Raw genomic sequence first — 14428 nt, 5'->3', positions numbered from 1 at the left:
ATTGCTCTCCACTTAATTCATAAATTGAACCATCACTCTGGATACACACTTTTAGGCTCTTTCCAGATTTCGCTGGTTTTCTTTAGTTAGGTATCTTGATAAGCTGTACCATCTTTTCTGTCATCCCACCCACATCTCCAAGATGTCAAAATACTGTGCTTTTTTCAAATCTTGACTCTAGCAACCTTTTTCTCTCTATTAAAAATAATGCCACTGGAACAATTTTTGTAGATCCTCTACATTCCTTCATTTAATCTCTTGTCCTGGCTGTCCTTTTACCCCCCTGCACGTCTTCTCATTGCCCATTAAGTCCTTTTATAATTCAATCCATCCGAGTGGTAATTGAGTACCTCACTGTGATGTTAATCCCTGACACAATCATGCCAGCATCCTTCATCTTTATTGACCACCCATCAGCTCCCCTCCTTAGCTTCTCTCATAGGAAAAACTTTATGACTTTTCCCCTGATAATTTTTCTGCCTGAGAAAAGATTCCTCAAAAACATCCTTGACAGCCTCTTGCACTTAGTTCACCTACACACATTGCAGAGATGAAACCCAGTCATTTGCTACTTAAGAAGAAGATGGGGTTGTTATATTGATCTCCTGTGGGAAAGCAAGGAGAAGCTTAGAGCACAACCATGAAAAATGCCAGGTGAAAACTGTAACTCATTTCCTTTCCCCAGGGTCTCTGCGCCCACTTATGAAGAAATAGCTCTAACGTTCCTTTAAAGGTTAGAAGTCTAAGTGCTAAAACACTCATCATGCTGACCCAATGTGGAGGATGAACTAGTGGCCTTAAAACTGGAGTGATTTTATCTTATATCGTAAGCAACAATATCGTAGAAACACAGAACAGCCCAGGTTGCATCCTAGGAAGGAAAATAGAGTACCAGTGAGGAGATGGGAAAGCAGTTTTAATGTGATAGAAGAAAATAATTGAAGGAAGAACAAAGCTGTTAATCTTCATTAGCTCACTCTTCACCAATTTGTACTTCTGATTTTCTACCTGAATTAGACTAATTATATATCAGTTTCTATTTTCCATAAGTCAGAGTCTTCAGCATACTAAGTAGACAGCTGAGGACATGCTCTCCTACATAATCAACACTTTCTCAAACTGGGCATAATGTTTCACCCACCTAGATTCATCCTATTGATAAAACCTGACATATCCAGGAAACTGTGGGTGTTCCCTAAAATACACTAATATTCTCTGTGCGACCAATTGGTAACCAGCATTTGCAGGGAAACAAACTGCAGTATACGAGATTCTTGTTATGAAGAATGAAACCTATAAAGTTATAGCATTTACAATGTAATATAGCAAGTATATTCAGTATTATACTCTAAACACACACTAATGAGGATTTCTAGCTGGACATTAAGACATCTCTTTCTCTGGAGATGTTAAAAGTCCACCTGGACACTATCATAGAACGGTGTAGGTTGGAAGGAACTTTAAAGATCATCTAGTTCCAAGCTCCCCTGCCATGGGCAGGGACGTGTTCCATTAGATCAGGTTGTTCAAAGCCCTGTCCAAGATGACTTTGACCAGTATCAGGGAGAGGGCATCCACAACTTCCCTGGGCAACCTGTTCCAGTGTCTCACCACCCTCACAGTAAAGAATTTCTTCCTAATACCTAGTCTACATCTACCCTTTTTCAGTTTAAAGCAATTACCCTTATCCTGTGTAACTTCTTGTAGGTGAGTCTGCTTCAGCAAGGGGGTTTGACTAGATGGTCTCCAGAGGTCCCTTCCAACCCCTTACCATGCCATGATTCTGTGACCTCCTCCCCTCAGAGGTCAACCACACTCTAGAACTGTCAAGTGACCTAGAACCCAATCCAGAACTCTTAAGTTACCTAGAACCTGATATAGCACCAACATGTGATCTAGAACCTGCTCTAGAGCCAAGTGAGCTAGATAATTCTCTGGAATCAAGAAGTATTTCTGAAACAACCAGCAGTCCTGGATCAACAAGCAAGCTAAAGTTAGGCCATGATCCTGAACCAAACAGTAGTTCTCAAACAACAATCAGCCCTAAACTATGATCTCACTCTGGAACCAACAGGAGAGCTGGAATTTGATCAAGACCCAGCAGGTGATCTAGAACACACCCCAGAACTTCCAGGCATCTAGGACCTGCTCTAGAACCAACAAGTGAGCTAGAACAAAAAAAAAACACCTGTGAAGCTGTCAGCTCCAGAATTCATACCTGCTCTAGAAACAACTGCACCACCACCACCCCATGCCTCCATGTGTAGTGCTCTGAGGGAAGGCAATGGGCTATAACTGGGTCAGTCATTGAACTGTTTCAGTGCAGGATCCAGCACGGTCTAGAGCTCCCCTTCTCCCAACAGATTTAGTGGTTACATCAGCTCACACTGTCTCACACAACTCTAAAGCAGACATTTCTGTGGCATTCTTTGTCAAGTTTTTTACACTGTTACTCCCTCTGTCAACTTTACGAAGTGTAAACTATTGTTGACGAAATGCCTTGAATACCCTCCACGCAAAGGGCTGTAGGTGCACACCTCCATCGCACATAGCCTGTCCTGGCACCGACAGTAAGATACCTATGTCCCTCTTTCTCCAGGAAAAGTCAGTGATAACCTCATTCATGGGTCTGCTCTCCATTCCAGTTGTTTTGCTGCAGTTCTGCTGTGGCATACCCTGAAAATGTGATTTACTCTTTTAGAAAGCAGTTCTGAAATACGCCAGCACGTATTCCATCTTGGAGTAAAAATGGGAGAAAATAAACTTGACCCTAAACCCCCCGCCTTTGAGTTCTATCAGCTGGAGCAAAGGATACTGTAATTTTTCAAGGACAAGCTGCATTCTGTGTGCTTTATCTCTTTTTTTGTGTTCAGAAACACAAGAATAATACAAAATCCACAGCAGTGCCTAAGAAAAAGGCACAGCACACCGTCAGCATCTGGAGAAAAATCTCACTCTGCATCTTCAACTCAAAGAGATTTTCACACTGATGTCAGTCTACTGATTAAACAACCACTTTAAATTGTTCATTCTTGTTACGTTCAGTAAAGGTTCCTTTTAAAAATAAAAAGGGCCATGTGTAAGAAATTTCAATTAAATGTCATTAAAAAATCAGCAGTATTAATTCTTCATGGGTACATCTTTTACAAGAACGATACAGTGCTAGAAAAGGGTCCAAGTTTAAAAAGGCTATATTGCTTTCTTTAGCTTCATTTATACAACTTTCTGTGAACATTCTCACCAATGGGTGCTTTTCTTTCTGTAGTAAGACTTCAACTTTTTCAATCAAAAGAAAAAAAAATCCTATTTCCCTGTATTTTCAGTGATAAAGGAACTACCGACTGATGTGTATGGCAATAAACCAAGCATTATTATTTAAACAATCAGCAGCTGTAAAATAGAGGAAATCCGCACAGAAAAACTAGGCCACAGCTACCAGAGGACATATTTTTGTCATGTCACCATCAGTTTCTGTTTCTGTTGTCGTTGCAAAAGTCACTGGAAAATATCTGAGATTTAAAGTATAACAAATTAAACTAGATTTTCTTTTTGCATCTTAATTAAATTAAGTTCCAGAGTATGATAATTTCATCAGCTCCCTAGTTGAAGGAGGGTATTAAGAGTGCCCAGCTTTGGCCAGCGTGGCCGTGACTGGTGGCATCTGTGCTGGTGGCTGCCTCTCCTGATCACAGCCACAGGTTGCTTTAGAACCATAATGTCTTTTTTTAAAATGCACTTGTAGCTACTTTTCAGTAGGGTGAGTTCCTTTCATATTTCCAGGGCTACCATGCCTGTGGGAGCCGCCCTGCTTGCTGGACCATGAAATTCTCAGAAGAGTTACTTACCGTGGAGCTAATTGCAGCAACAACAAAACCAGGAAAACGTTTTATGCATAATCCACATGCAGCACATCTAAAATTAATCCAGCAACAAAAAGTACAGATGGAAAGAGTCCAACTGTTGCTATTCTGATGCTGACACTGCTTTCAGAAGAATATCAGGTTTTATTTAAAATCACTCTGCCTCTTTTGATTGGAAAGCACTTTCAGTCACAGTCTGACCCTGTTGCAATGCGATTAAAGCGGGTAAACCATGTTATTTCAATGCGGCACACGTTACTGGCTTCCATCCCATGAAGGTACACTTAAGACTGCAAGTATGTACTTCTAGCCTGCTCTGTTCAGCCAACCTTACTAACCACTGCTTTGGGAGATTAGAATTGTGAGCAGTTGGGAAAGTCAGTGACAGGGAATTATGTGGCTGTTCCTCTGCCTTAGATCCATGTAAGATGTAACGAACCGTTGATTATTTGTCAAGTACTCACATCAGGCTTTGACACAGTGCTTAAAGCATACATTTGTTTAAATATATTGGAGCTACACTGCAAAGCTAGGATAGAACATGTAAAGAAATACAACTGGAAAAAATACCAGTTGCAAAATAATTATACTCCTGGATAAAAAGGCAAAGATAGAGAAAAGGACTCATGAGAGAAAGTTATAAAGGCAAGAGTGGTTAACTTTGCACTTATTGCTTATTCCACATGATGAAAAGTAGAGAATGTATGTAAAATTAAAAAGCTAAAACTAAACCAAAACCAATCCCTCAAAAAACCCATCACAGTTTACAACAGTCCACAAATAGAAACATTTCCCCTTTACACCCTTTTCCCAGCACCTCATCCTGAATCCAGGGTCAAATATTCTAATGCCCCAAGCTCCTCTCAGCACAGCAGAGGACAGATCACAAATCATACACTTTCTTCTGGCTAATGCAGTTCTAGGTGAGGTTAGTGCAAACTAGTGGCCTCTCCAGTACCTATCGACCACAGGAGCACAAACAAGCTCTGCTCTGCGTATCCCCCCCGACTCTATTCCATAATCTGAATGCAAGGAGAACACAAGATGTGTGCTAGGCCTGACAGAAAGGACTAAGAGCTGTCTTCTGCTCCTCCCCATGATTCCTAAAGATTGCTTCTACTTCTTCAAACAACTGCATTCAGAAGTGTTGCTGTGGTACCTCCTGAGTAACACAGCTGTGTGCCTTCTGCTCTTATCCTAGAGATGCCATCTTTATGCAGGTTATGTTTCCATGCATGTGGTGAGAGAAGCAAGACACATGTGGGAATGCCTATCTAAGTATTTGTCAGTAACACGGGCCATAAAAAAACCTGAGACACGAGGAAAATAAAATACAACTCCTACGAGGCATTACCTTAGCACATTTCACTTGCAGAATCAGGGGAGCCCTTTGCGCCTACATAAGAAGCAGTTGTTGTGAAAGAAAAATAGTCAGAAAAATACAGTTAAAGGTATATTTGACCAGGACTACATAGAAAGAAGTCTCCACTTACTGGAGGTCCTCTATGTGCTACATAGGAAGCCACAGCAAGGAAGCTGCAACTAGTTTCTCTTTTGCTTTCATAGTGCAGAGGAGTATGAAACGGCCATTTAAGGAAGGCTGCCATCAAGAGCATTGCTGTGTGTTTAGCTAGGAAATACTGAAGCTGAAAGGACCCAAGTCATTTAGACTTTACTTCGTCTCCTTCATACCTGTGAAATTATTCAACAATTAAGTCTGATCACTTAAGCAAGCTTAGTCCTTCTGAGTATGAGTAATTTTAAATTCTACCTCTATTTGCATACATATCAGTAGACTGAATGAGTAATTTAAGAATAGTAATCAAAGTTAATATGAACAGACTACAATTGAATAATTTGTTTTCCTCTTGTACATCTTTCTTATGACTGGTACTCATATACTATAACCAGTACTCATAAAAAATGTGAGCCACTATATAGCCTGTGGGTACTGTACATTCCTACAGTGAGCCATATATAATTTGAAGATGCTTTTCACATGCAGCAGACCGCTTATCTTAGAGACCTCTGGCCTTTGCAGAAAAGACTGACTTCAGAAGTTGCCTGTAAGTCACTGAACAAATCAAAACAAATCTCATTTACAGGTTTCACAGTGACCTATAATATTATCTTAGGGCTACTCCAGAAGCAAGGAGCTACATTCATTATTTTACTCTCAGCAGAAGAAAATTGTTCTAGCAAAATGACCCATTTTACTGTATTTCATTATCTGGGAATCATTCCAAGTCAATAAATGTTGAGGAGCTTCATTAATTTATCATTCTGCAAATAGTATGATTTTGTAAAGATTTCTAAATCATCCCCAGAGTAGTTTATGCAGGTGATAGTACTTCAACTTTAGCCTCAGGACAAACCAAAACAACACACATTATTAAGTTAATATATTAATTGAACAAAAAAAAAAGTTAGAAGCTTCAGAAATGTCTGAACGAAAAGGAAAAGCCTGTTTAAGAAACTGCCTTCCTGCTTTTGCAGATGTGCTTATCATCCTTTTGCCTCCAGCCACTATGGATTTTGTCCTACCCTAATGAACGTATTCTTAAATGCTTAGAATAAAAGTTTATCCAACAGCCTTATTTGGATGAAAATGTCTTCATTTAAGTAAATAATAAAAAAAGAAATAAAATAGTTTGTAAAAAAACATGTGAGCACTTTTTAGATCAACATTTAAAAGGTACATTTCCTTAGTAGAGAAGGTTCAGACGTGCTATAATTCTAACCTAAAACTGCAGCATCTCGAAATGCCTTTAAAGGCTTCTTGCCTGCACAGCCAAAAAGGAGCAATGTCTGTGAATGAGTACCAGCTCTCAAACACGCACATTCCTATGCAAGACAGTTAAAGAAGTTTTTTATCAAAATCCTAATTTGTGGACTCTAAGAAGCTGGCATTAAAAAATAACTTATTTTCAAAATAACTGCTTGGAGAAATGATCAACAAACAATCTGCAACAAAATAAGTTCATTTACTGCAAAACTGCAAAAATGAAGTAATAAGTTGTTTGGGTTTTTTTTTAAATATTCAGATATTAGAAGCACCTTCCTTTACTGTTACTGCAATTTATCATAAAGGTATTTCCAGTTTAACCCTGTATCCATAAAAGAGCATCATAACCACTCTCGAGAGCAATTTAAATTACCTTAATCCGGAACCATATGCAGTATGTAAATCGAGTTTTAACCTGTTCATCTTACTCCATTTAACAGTTTTTCAGTTATGAAAATGTAGATATGCTGTCTGCATATCTGATATCGCATGTCTGTGTGGAGCAAGAAAATGATGTCAAGCATAAGCATGGCTCTAAAGCTCACTACAGTTAGGGCACTCTTCTAGAAAAAGACTGCTAGTTTACAGTTTCCATTTCACGTTTCTCCTCATTTAATTTCTAAAAAAGTACTCAAAGGAGGAACCGGAACCATGGCCTCTTCTCTCCAAGGTCAATGCCCTAACTGCTGGTCTATAGTTTTCTGATCTGACATGACTTTCGGTCCACTGAATAATTTTCTGCACCAGGTAACAGATGGAAGGGGAGAAGGAAGGTGCTTCCACCCTTACTGTGGTACGTGACCTGGTGTGTTAGCACAGTCTTCTCACAGGTTGGAGAAAGGGAGTTTAATTCTCATGAATTTATTTTAGAATTGAACTTCTTTTTCCTACATCTAAGTTCTCTAAATGCCACATGAATGGATTTTGTAATAAGGAGGCAGGAAGGGAGAAGCTGGTGCCATATTATAGTGAGAGAAGCCTGGTTCTGGCAGCGAACATTAAGGTATTTTCTGAGAATGGCACATAGAGAGATTTGCAGTAGCCGAAAACCACACTGTTCACTTAGGATATATTTTTTTTTTAAATCAAGTAAAAATGTTAATGACTTGCAAGACAATTTGATTTGGGAAGGGGAGGGAGAGTTAGATGAGAAGTGGCTAGAACTGCTGTTGATGAACCAAAACACCACATCAGAAAAGTTTCACCTACAGAGAAGCTCAGGAGCATTAAATTGGCAGTCAGATGCACTCATTAACATCTCTGGGCCAGCTTTCCATGAAATGCAATGTCTTTTACAATACACTAAACTGTCAAATAAAGGCCAACGTATCAAGTTCCCGTAACATTCAGAACTTCTCTTTCTAAATTATTAAGTAAACAAATGTGATTAAGCTCCGTTTGAGAGACAGCACAGAGACACAGGATGCTTTAACAAACAATCCTTGTAAATGTGAGCTCTGCTAAGTAGAAAGGTTTATAGCTCAGAGCTCAAAGATGGGGTATCATTTTTCTCATTTCAGCAGCTGTACTGAGTATTTCTGTCAATTCTGCAGTCCTCAGGAGGGACTGGTGGTTCTGGCCCTGGCATTTCTCTCATTTTTTTTTGGTACGGCTTTATTGTTACAAGCCCATTTGCAATCAGGAATCAAAGACAGTAATCAAGCGAATGAGCTCAGTCAGAGCACAATACCAGTTGTGATTTTATTCGCATAGAGATTGCAGTGAACACCAATAATCAGATGCTCTTGTGGGCAGGAGCAAAAGAGGAAACCACAAATTTATGTAAGAAATGGCAAAAATGTTACTTTAAGTTGAGCTTAAAGAACTATTCACAGGAACAGGCTGAAGCAATCATTCCACGTGGGAGACTACTGCAGAAATGCTACTCTGTAATAATGTTACAAATCATCAACATCTAAGTCTTTCAAAACAATTCTAAATCACATAATTCCCTCTGTTTTCTATGATTTTTGTTGGCATTGCAAATTCACCCAAACTCTTAGAAGTTCTATCAGTTTTCCTATGCTCCCTTTAGCTGCCAGAAAGCCTACAGTTAATGCAGATAAATTGGTGAACCTCATTACTGCACCTTGAGTTAGCAGCCGACACAGTTTAGTGTCCATAAGATCAGAAAACATTAATACCTTTATGTCAAAGACAACCAAGAATATGAAGAGAGCTATTCCATAAGCAGATAGCTTAGCCCGTTTTGAATTCCAGGTTCGCCGTATTAGAACAGTAACCCATGAGACCACATCAACTCAGAAAGTGATCTGGAGTTCATCTCTTGACTGCCTGTACTTTTGAAGGCAGGGGACAAAAAGAGTGGCCTTCAGTCTCAGAAAGTGCAAAATACTTTGTCTTTATTTATTCTGTGTAAGTTACAAACCAAGGCTTTGCTTTCTGCAGATAATATAAATAAGCACTTAAAGTATTTGTACTGCTTCCAGAACAAGTTTTGTCAGGCCCAAGTCCTAAAAGAAAGCCATTTAGACATTTAAACCATAAAGAGAAGACAAAAAACCAAAAGATAAAAGAATGTTTCTTATTCAGGCTAGTAAACAGATCGAGTGTCAAGACTCTCTGACTCATGGCTGAAATCACAGTGAATCATTAGGCCAAAGTCTTGCTCTCATATGAAAGACTGGACCAGAGCAAACTTCTGTAGTCTAATGCAAAGATCAGTAGAGAGCAACATCAGATGACCGAGCAGAAGAAACTCCTGCTGTGGCCCTGAGACACACCACACAGTTGAGTTCGAGACTTTATCCACTGTTAGGAAAGAAATGGGCACACATTAAATAGACACAAAAACCCAACCAAACAAGTCCGAACTCCCCCAGACCCAAAGAGCTGCTCTGACTTTTTCCGGGATGCAAATCCTTCAAAGCCCCGTGAATCAGCAGAGCCCAAACATGGCTCTGGAGAATCAGCCAGAACATGCTGAGCAATCCGAGCTCCTGTCTGGCTGACAGTCCTACATCACACGGAGTCCAGCTCTTGCAAAAAAGATGACAAGAAAACCCATAAACCAGGGGTACTGAGTGTTATCTTGGGTACTTAATTCTCAGGTCTTTTAACCTCATATATATATGCACTCATTAAATAAATCCCATAGTGGAGAATTGGATACAAGAGAACGTTTAGCAGTTACTATGAGAACACCTTTTTTAAATTTTGAAGTGCTTATCCTTATTTAGATTTATGAAAGAGGGTAATAGTTCCACCATTCCTTTCATTACCTTAAAGCTCTGAGCTGAAAAAGTGTATAGTGACCATTTTTCCTTTCTGTTCTCTTATTTATAGGGTGTACTATATTTATAACGACTTGGAGTATAGGTAAGTGATGCCTTTTCAACTCCTATTTGTGAGACCTCTTTATTCCCACATGAAGTTGCTACAGTTCTTTAGTATATTTCTTTCCTGTTCTTATCGGATTAAGACAACAGCACGGTTATAGCTTTTAAAAACATGTTTATGATTCATTTCTTCTAAATGGCTCAACTGATAGTTTAGGTTTTTTCTTTTAGACCATTATGGAGGCAGTTGAATTTTTAATTTTGCTGCTTAGTGGCTAGTGATGGTGAAATAGTGAAGGTTAACAGTCAGAGACTTGCATTCTCCAGTAAGAACACACAGTAGCAAGCAGGAAGCTTCTGCTTATTCACAACTGATGAGTATGTGAAACCTCAGAGCGGGCTGAAAAGACAGTGCTTCACGCTATGGGGATGAGAATTGAACTCCACTCTTTACTAATCAGCCATAGACTTGCATCCTTTAAACTCCCCTTACTATTAGGGACAGCCGCTGCTCATTTAGACTGGTGATAAAAAAGAAGACACTTTCAAAGTAACAGTAAATGTGACAACATCTGATCCATGCGTCTTAAAAAGCAGGCAAGTAGGATGCAAGCAAAACAAAACAAGAAACAGGAAATTTAGACTAAGCCTTCTTAGAAAAGGTTTCAAAACATTCCTCGCAGATATTCCTGTAATAGAAGAGCCCATCTGTTCTGTACAAAGCCAATGAAATCACTTGGCATGGCGAGTCTTTGCTGCCCTCCTCACTGCCCAAGAAGCCCTTCTCAACTGATAAAGAGACGTCTATAACGTAATGTTAACTTCCATTATTATTTGGGTGAATAAGTTACTTCAGTGGATAAATGCTTTTGAGTTAAGATCTCAAATATTTCATAAATTTTATTATTTTAAAGATTTACAAGATAGGGAAGTTAAAATTGATTTATCATGAGATCCAGGTCATTTTAAAATCAGATACATTAACAAGGATAATAGTTTCTTTTTTTTGTCTAGATGAAGGCAATTTATGAGCACTAGGAAATTTTGCAGATTGCCTGTGGGTAGAGCTTGGCATCTGTGTAGTTATGTGGGATCTCTGAAGGCATTTAAAGGCCAATTGACTGCTTTTAAGTCATCTCTTTAAACTGATGACAACTAGGGTATAAAGATTTTGTGGCCAAATGAAAGAACTATATTTCAGTGTTGCCAATTCTGGCCCAACAGTTTATGAACCTTGAAAGTACATCCCTGGATATATTTTATAGGATAGATATTAAAAATTAATCAGAAATTTGATGTTGGAAAAGACTAATCTTAAAGGAAATTAAAACATTCTAGAGTCACTGGAGGAAAATTTAAAGCAGTGAATGCTTTAATTATAGGAAGTAACTCACAAAGCTTGCCTGGTTACAGGGATCAAATCCAGGAATAGCAGGTTTTCTCAGCTTGTTCTTCATATGTTACTTCATGTATTCCTGCCAGTATTAGCACCCTGGCTCTCTATCAGAAGGGAATTACTATGTACACAACTGCTCATATTTACAGACTTGCCCCACACACGCTCTAACACATGTATTGAGTCATCTCCAGCATCTGATTTTACCACATATTGTATTTTAAAAGGCAGAAGCAGCCACTTTCTTCCTTTCTCCATGGTGTTCACACAACATATAGAGACATAGACATCTCCCTGTCACCTCTTTGGATTACAGTAAGGCCTTGAACGTTGGTTCCGTTCTCAATTTCTATATTGCAACTGAGCTGTGTATTTTCTTAAGGTTGCTAACAATAACTGTGGTTACATACTCAATTAAAGGATATAATGGTATGACTCAAACAGATGAACAGTAAAAGCTGCTTTGAATGGGTGGTTCAGTGTACTAATAAGCAGAGTTGCTAATTTTCTCACATAAGAAGTACCCTGGAAGAGACAATTTCTGACTGCTTCTAGTTCAATTCTAGCTTTAGTATACCAGGAATCATATCATTTGGAATCGGATCGCACAAAGGCACTAAAGGGTAGAGTTTAACCACTAACAAACAGACTGCACTCAGACCTTCTGCATTCGCTCATTGAATTCTGCTGCTTTTGACCACTGGCACCAGGCAGCTGGATGCAGCAGAGCAGCTGCCAATACGCAGATCCTCCTGAGCAAGCCAGTCTGCTTAAAGGACAAACTCAACATGCATGTTGCATGATGCTGAAAGGAAGGAGAAAGAACATAAACTGAGAACACACTCCCATAAAGGCTGTCATGATCTTGCCTACAATTTTCTGTGTTGTCTGTAATGAGCTGTATTAATTCATGTCTTTCATGCATTATAAATCTGATTAATCTAGAACAATTTCCAGCAAAATGTCAGCAGAACAAACTATTACAGAAGATACTTTTCTTCACAGAAAATTGTAAATGCCTGCATTACTTCCGAAGAGCATAAAATCTAGGGCTCAGTGTTTGAAAAAATAAGGAATTATGCTACTCTGCTGTAAAAAGTAAAACATAAACAAACTACTTACTAATACAGCTAGGAAAGTATAATTTATTTCACTGTAATTTATAGAAGGAATTTGTCTCTACACAAAAACTACTTTACTGTTATTGAACTAGGTTTTGGGTTCTTACTCCTAAAAATCTATTTCTTTTAGTCATAGAATCACAGAATTATAGAACTGCAGGCAGCACTAGAAAATCATTGCATGAATTCTACTTGCCTGGTTCCTGACAGATTTTTGTATACCTTGTTCTTAAAAACCTCTGATGATGAGGATTCTCTGGCTTTTTTAGGCAAGCTATTCCAGTGCTTAGTTGTCCCCAGAGCCATAGGAACAGGAGGTTACAGTAAGGTTGTAAATTCTGACTCATTCCTTTCATCAGTTGTACGAGAAAGTGATGATGACTACAAAGGATCTGATCTCAAAAATTCAGTTAACCAGTTCTTTCCTAAGAAACCAAACAGCTCCTATCTCCAAACTGATAAGTTTTACCATTACACAATTTGGAAAAAACAAACGAGCTGGGTTTTAGAAACATCTGCACGTTGCTCAGTAGCAGTGTCGTCTGTCAGGTACTTACAGAACTCAAGAACACAAATGAAGGAAATACATAATTAAAGACAACTCCAAAGTGAAAACATTCACTTGCATTCAAAAGCAGGCATTGATTTTAAACCATCTTAACAGCTCGTTCAGGTTGTGTCTTCAGCAGTGATATTAAAACTGCAAATCTTTGAAAGGAATGTAACTGAAGATTATATTTGCACACTGTTGCAGATACTACTGCATCTGCTATTTCTCTGTACTTTTCAAATCAGCCTCTCTATATCACATTCTCAATTCCTCTTAGAAATACTTGGCCAAAATATTGACCACTTGAAAAACTATATTTAAGCCTTGATGAAAACTACTTTAAGAAAAGCTGTCTAGATTCCAAAATGAAATTAATCTCTCTCTCCCTACCAACTAGAAACCTTTACTGAAGTGTTGTCCTAGATGAAAAAGCTATTGAACAGTCTCAATATCCATTTACTTGAAAAACCATGCAAGTTTTCAAACAAGCAAATGTTCCTCCTGATCCAGTTCCATTTCAGTAGCTGTGATACGCTCTCCAGCAGTACTGCTTTTACAGTCGAGTGAGCTCAAATTCCTGAACTTCTCTATAGCAAGGGCACTGAGACCATGAGAAAGAAGGAGGAAAGAAAAAATAAGGGATGGGAAAAGCATTTGGTCAAGAAAATTGTTATAATTACTTGGGGTCTGCTTGAAATTGATGCAGAATATTTGATTTTCTTAATTCCCCCAAAACATTGTATTTTGAATGATTTAAAAGAGAAAAAGGAATCAGGATCTTATTAGCACAGTATTTAATGGCAGTTGCAGTTTAGGATCTTATTCTTTTGGGGGGGTTCAGTTTCCAGGGTTTTATCATCTCATAATGCAGTACATATTCCACTGTAAACAAACTACAAGGTGCTTTGTAGAGGCTAGAGGATAAAAAAAGACTTGCATTTCTGAATTTAAAAAAACAAACCGACCAACAAACAAACAACGAACAAACCCAAAATATTTTGAAACTGAAGTGTCAAGTTTCTGATATATTGGAATTTAAAGCGAAATGGAAATCACACATTCTACTTCACTTTATCATCTTGTTCTCGATGTCACCTAGTTCACCTGCACAGAAACCTCAGGTTCAGACAAAAATCTTACAAGAGTCTAAACTACTAGCTTTGAGAATACAGCTGAAATAATTATCTAGAGATAGGTTTAAATAAAGAGAACCAAAGTATTCAAAAATTTTAACCTGAATTCTGGTTTCTGTGATTATTCAAAAAACATCATAAGATTATTAGCTCTGTTAGTGACTAAGATGGTTTATGAATACAAGGTTAATAATAACATTAATCTTATTATAATTAAGTACAATTGCAGCACAATATTTCTTTATAGAGTTTCTGTGTTTCTTTGCAGAGTTTGTGACATAAAA

The sequence above is a fragment of the Mesitornis unicolor genome, unplaced genomic scaffold, assembly GCF_000695765.1.
Source record: "Mesitornis unicolor isolate BGI_N332 unplaced genomic scaffold, ASM69576v1 scaffold8065, whole genome shotgun sequence".
Lineage (NCBI taxonomy): Eukaryota > Metazoa > Chordata > Aves > Mesitornithiformes > Mesitornithidae > Mesitornis > Mesitornis unicolor.
This window is presented reverse-complemented; position numbering follows the sequence as displayed.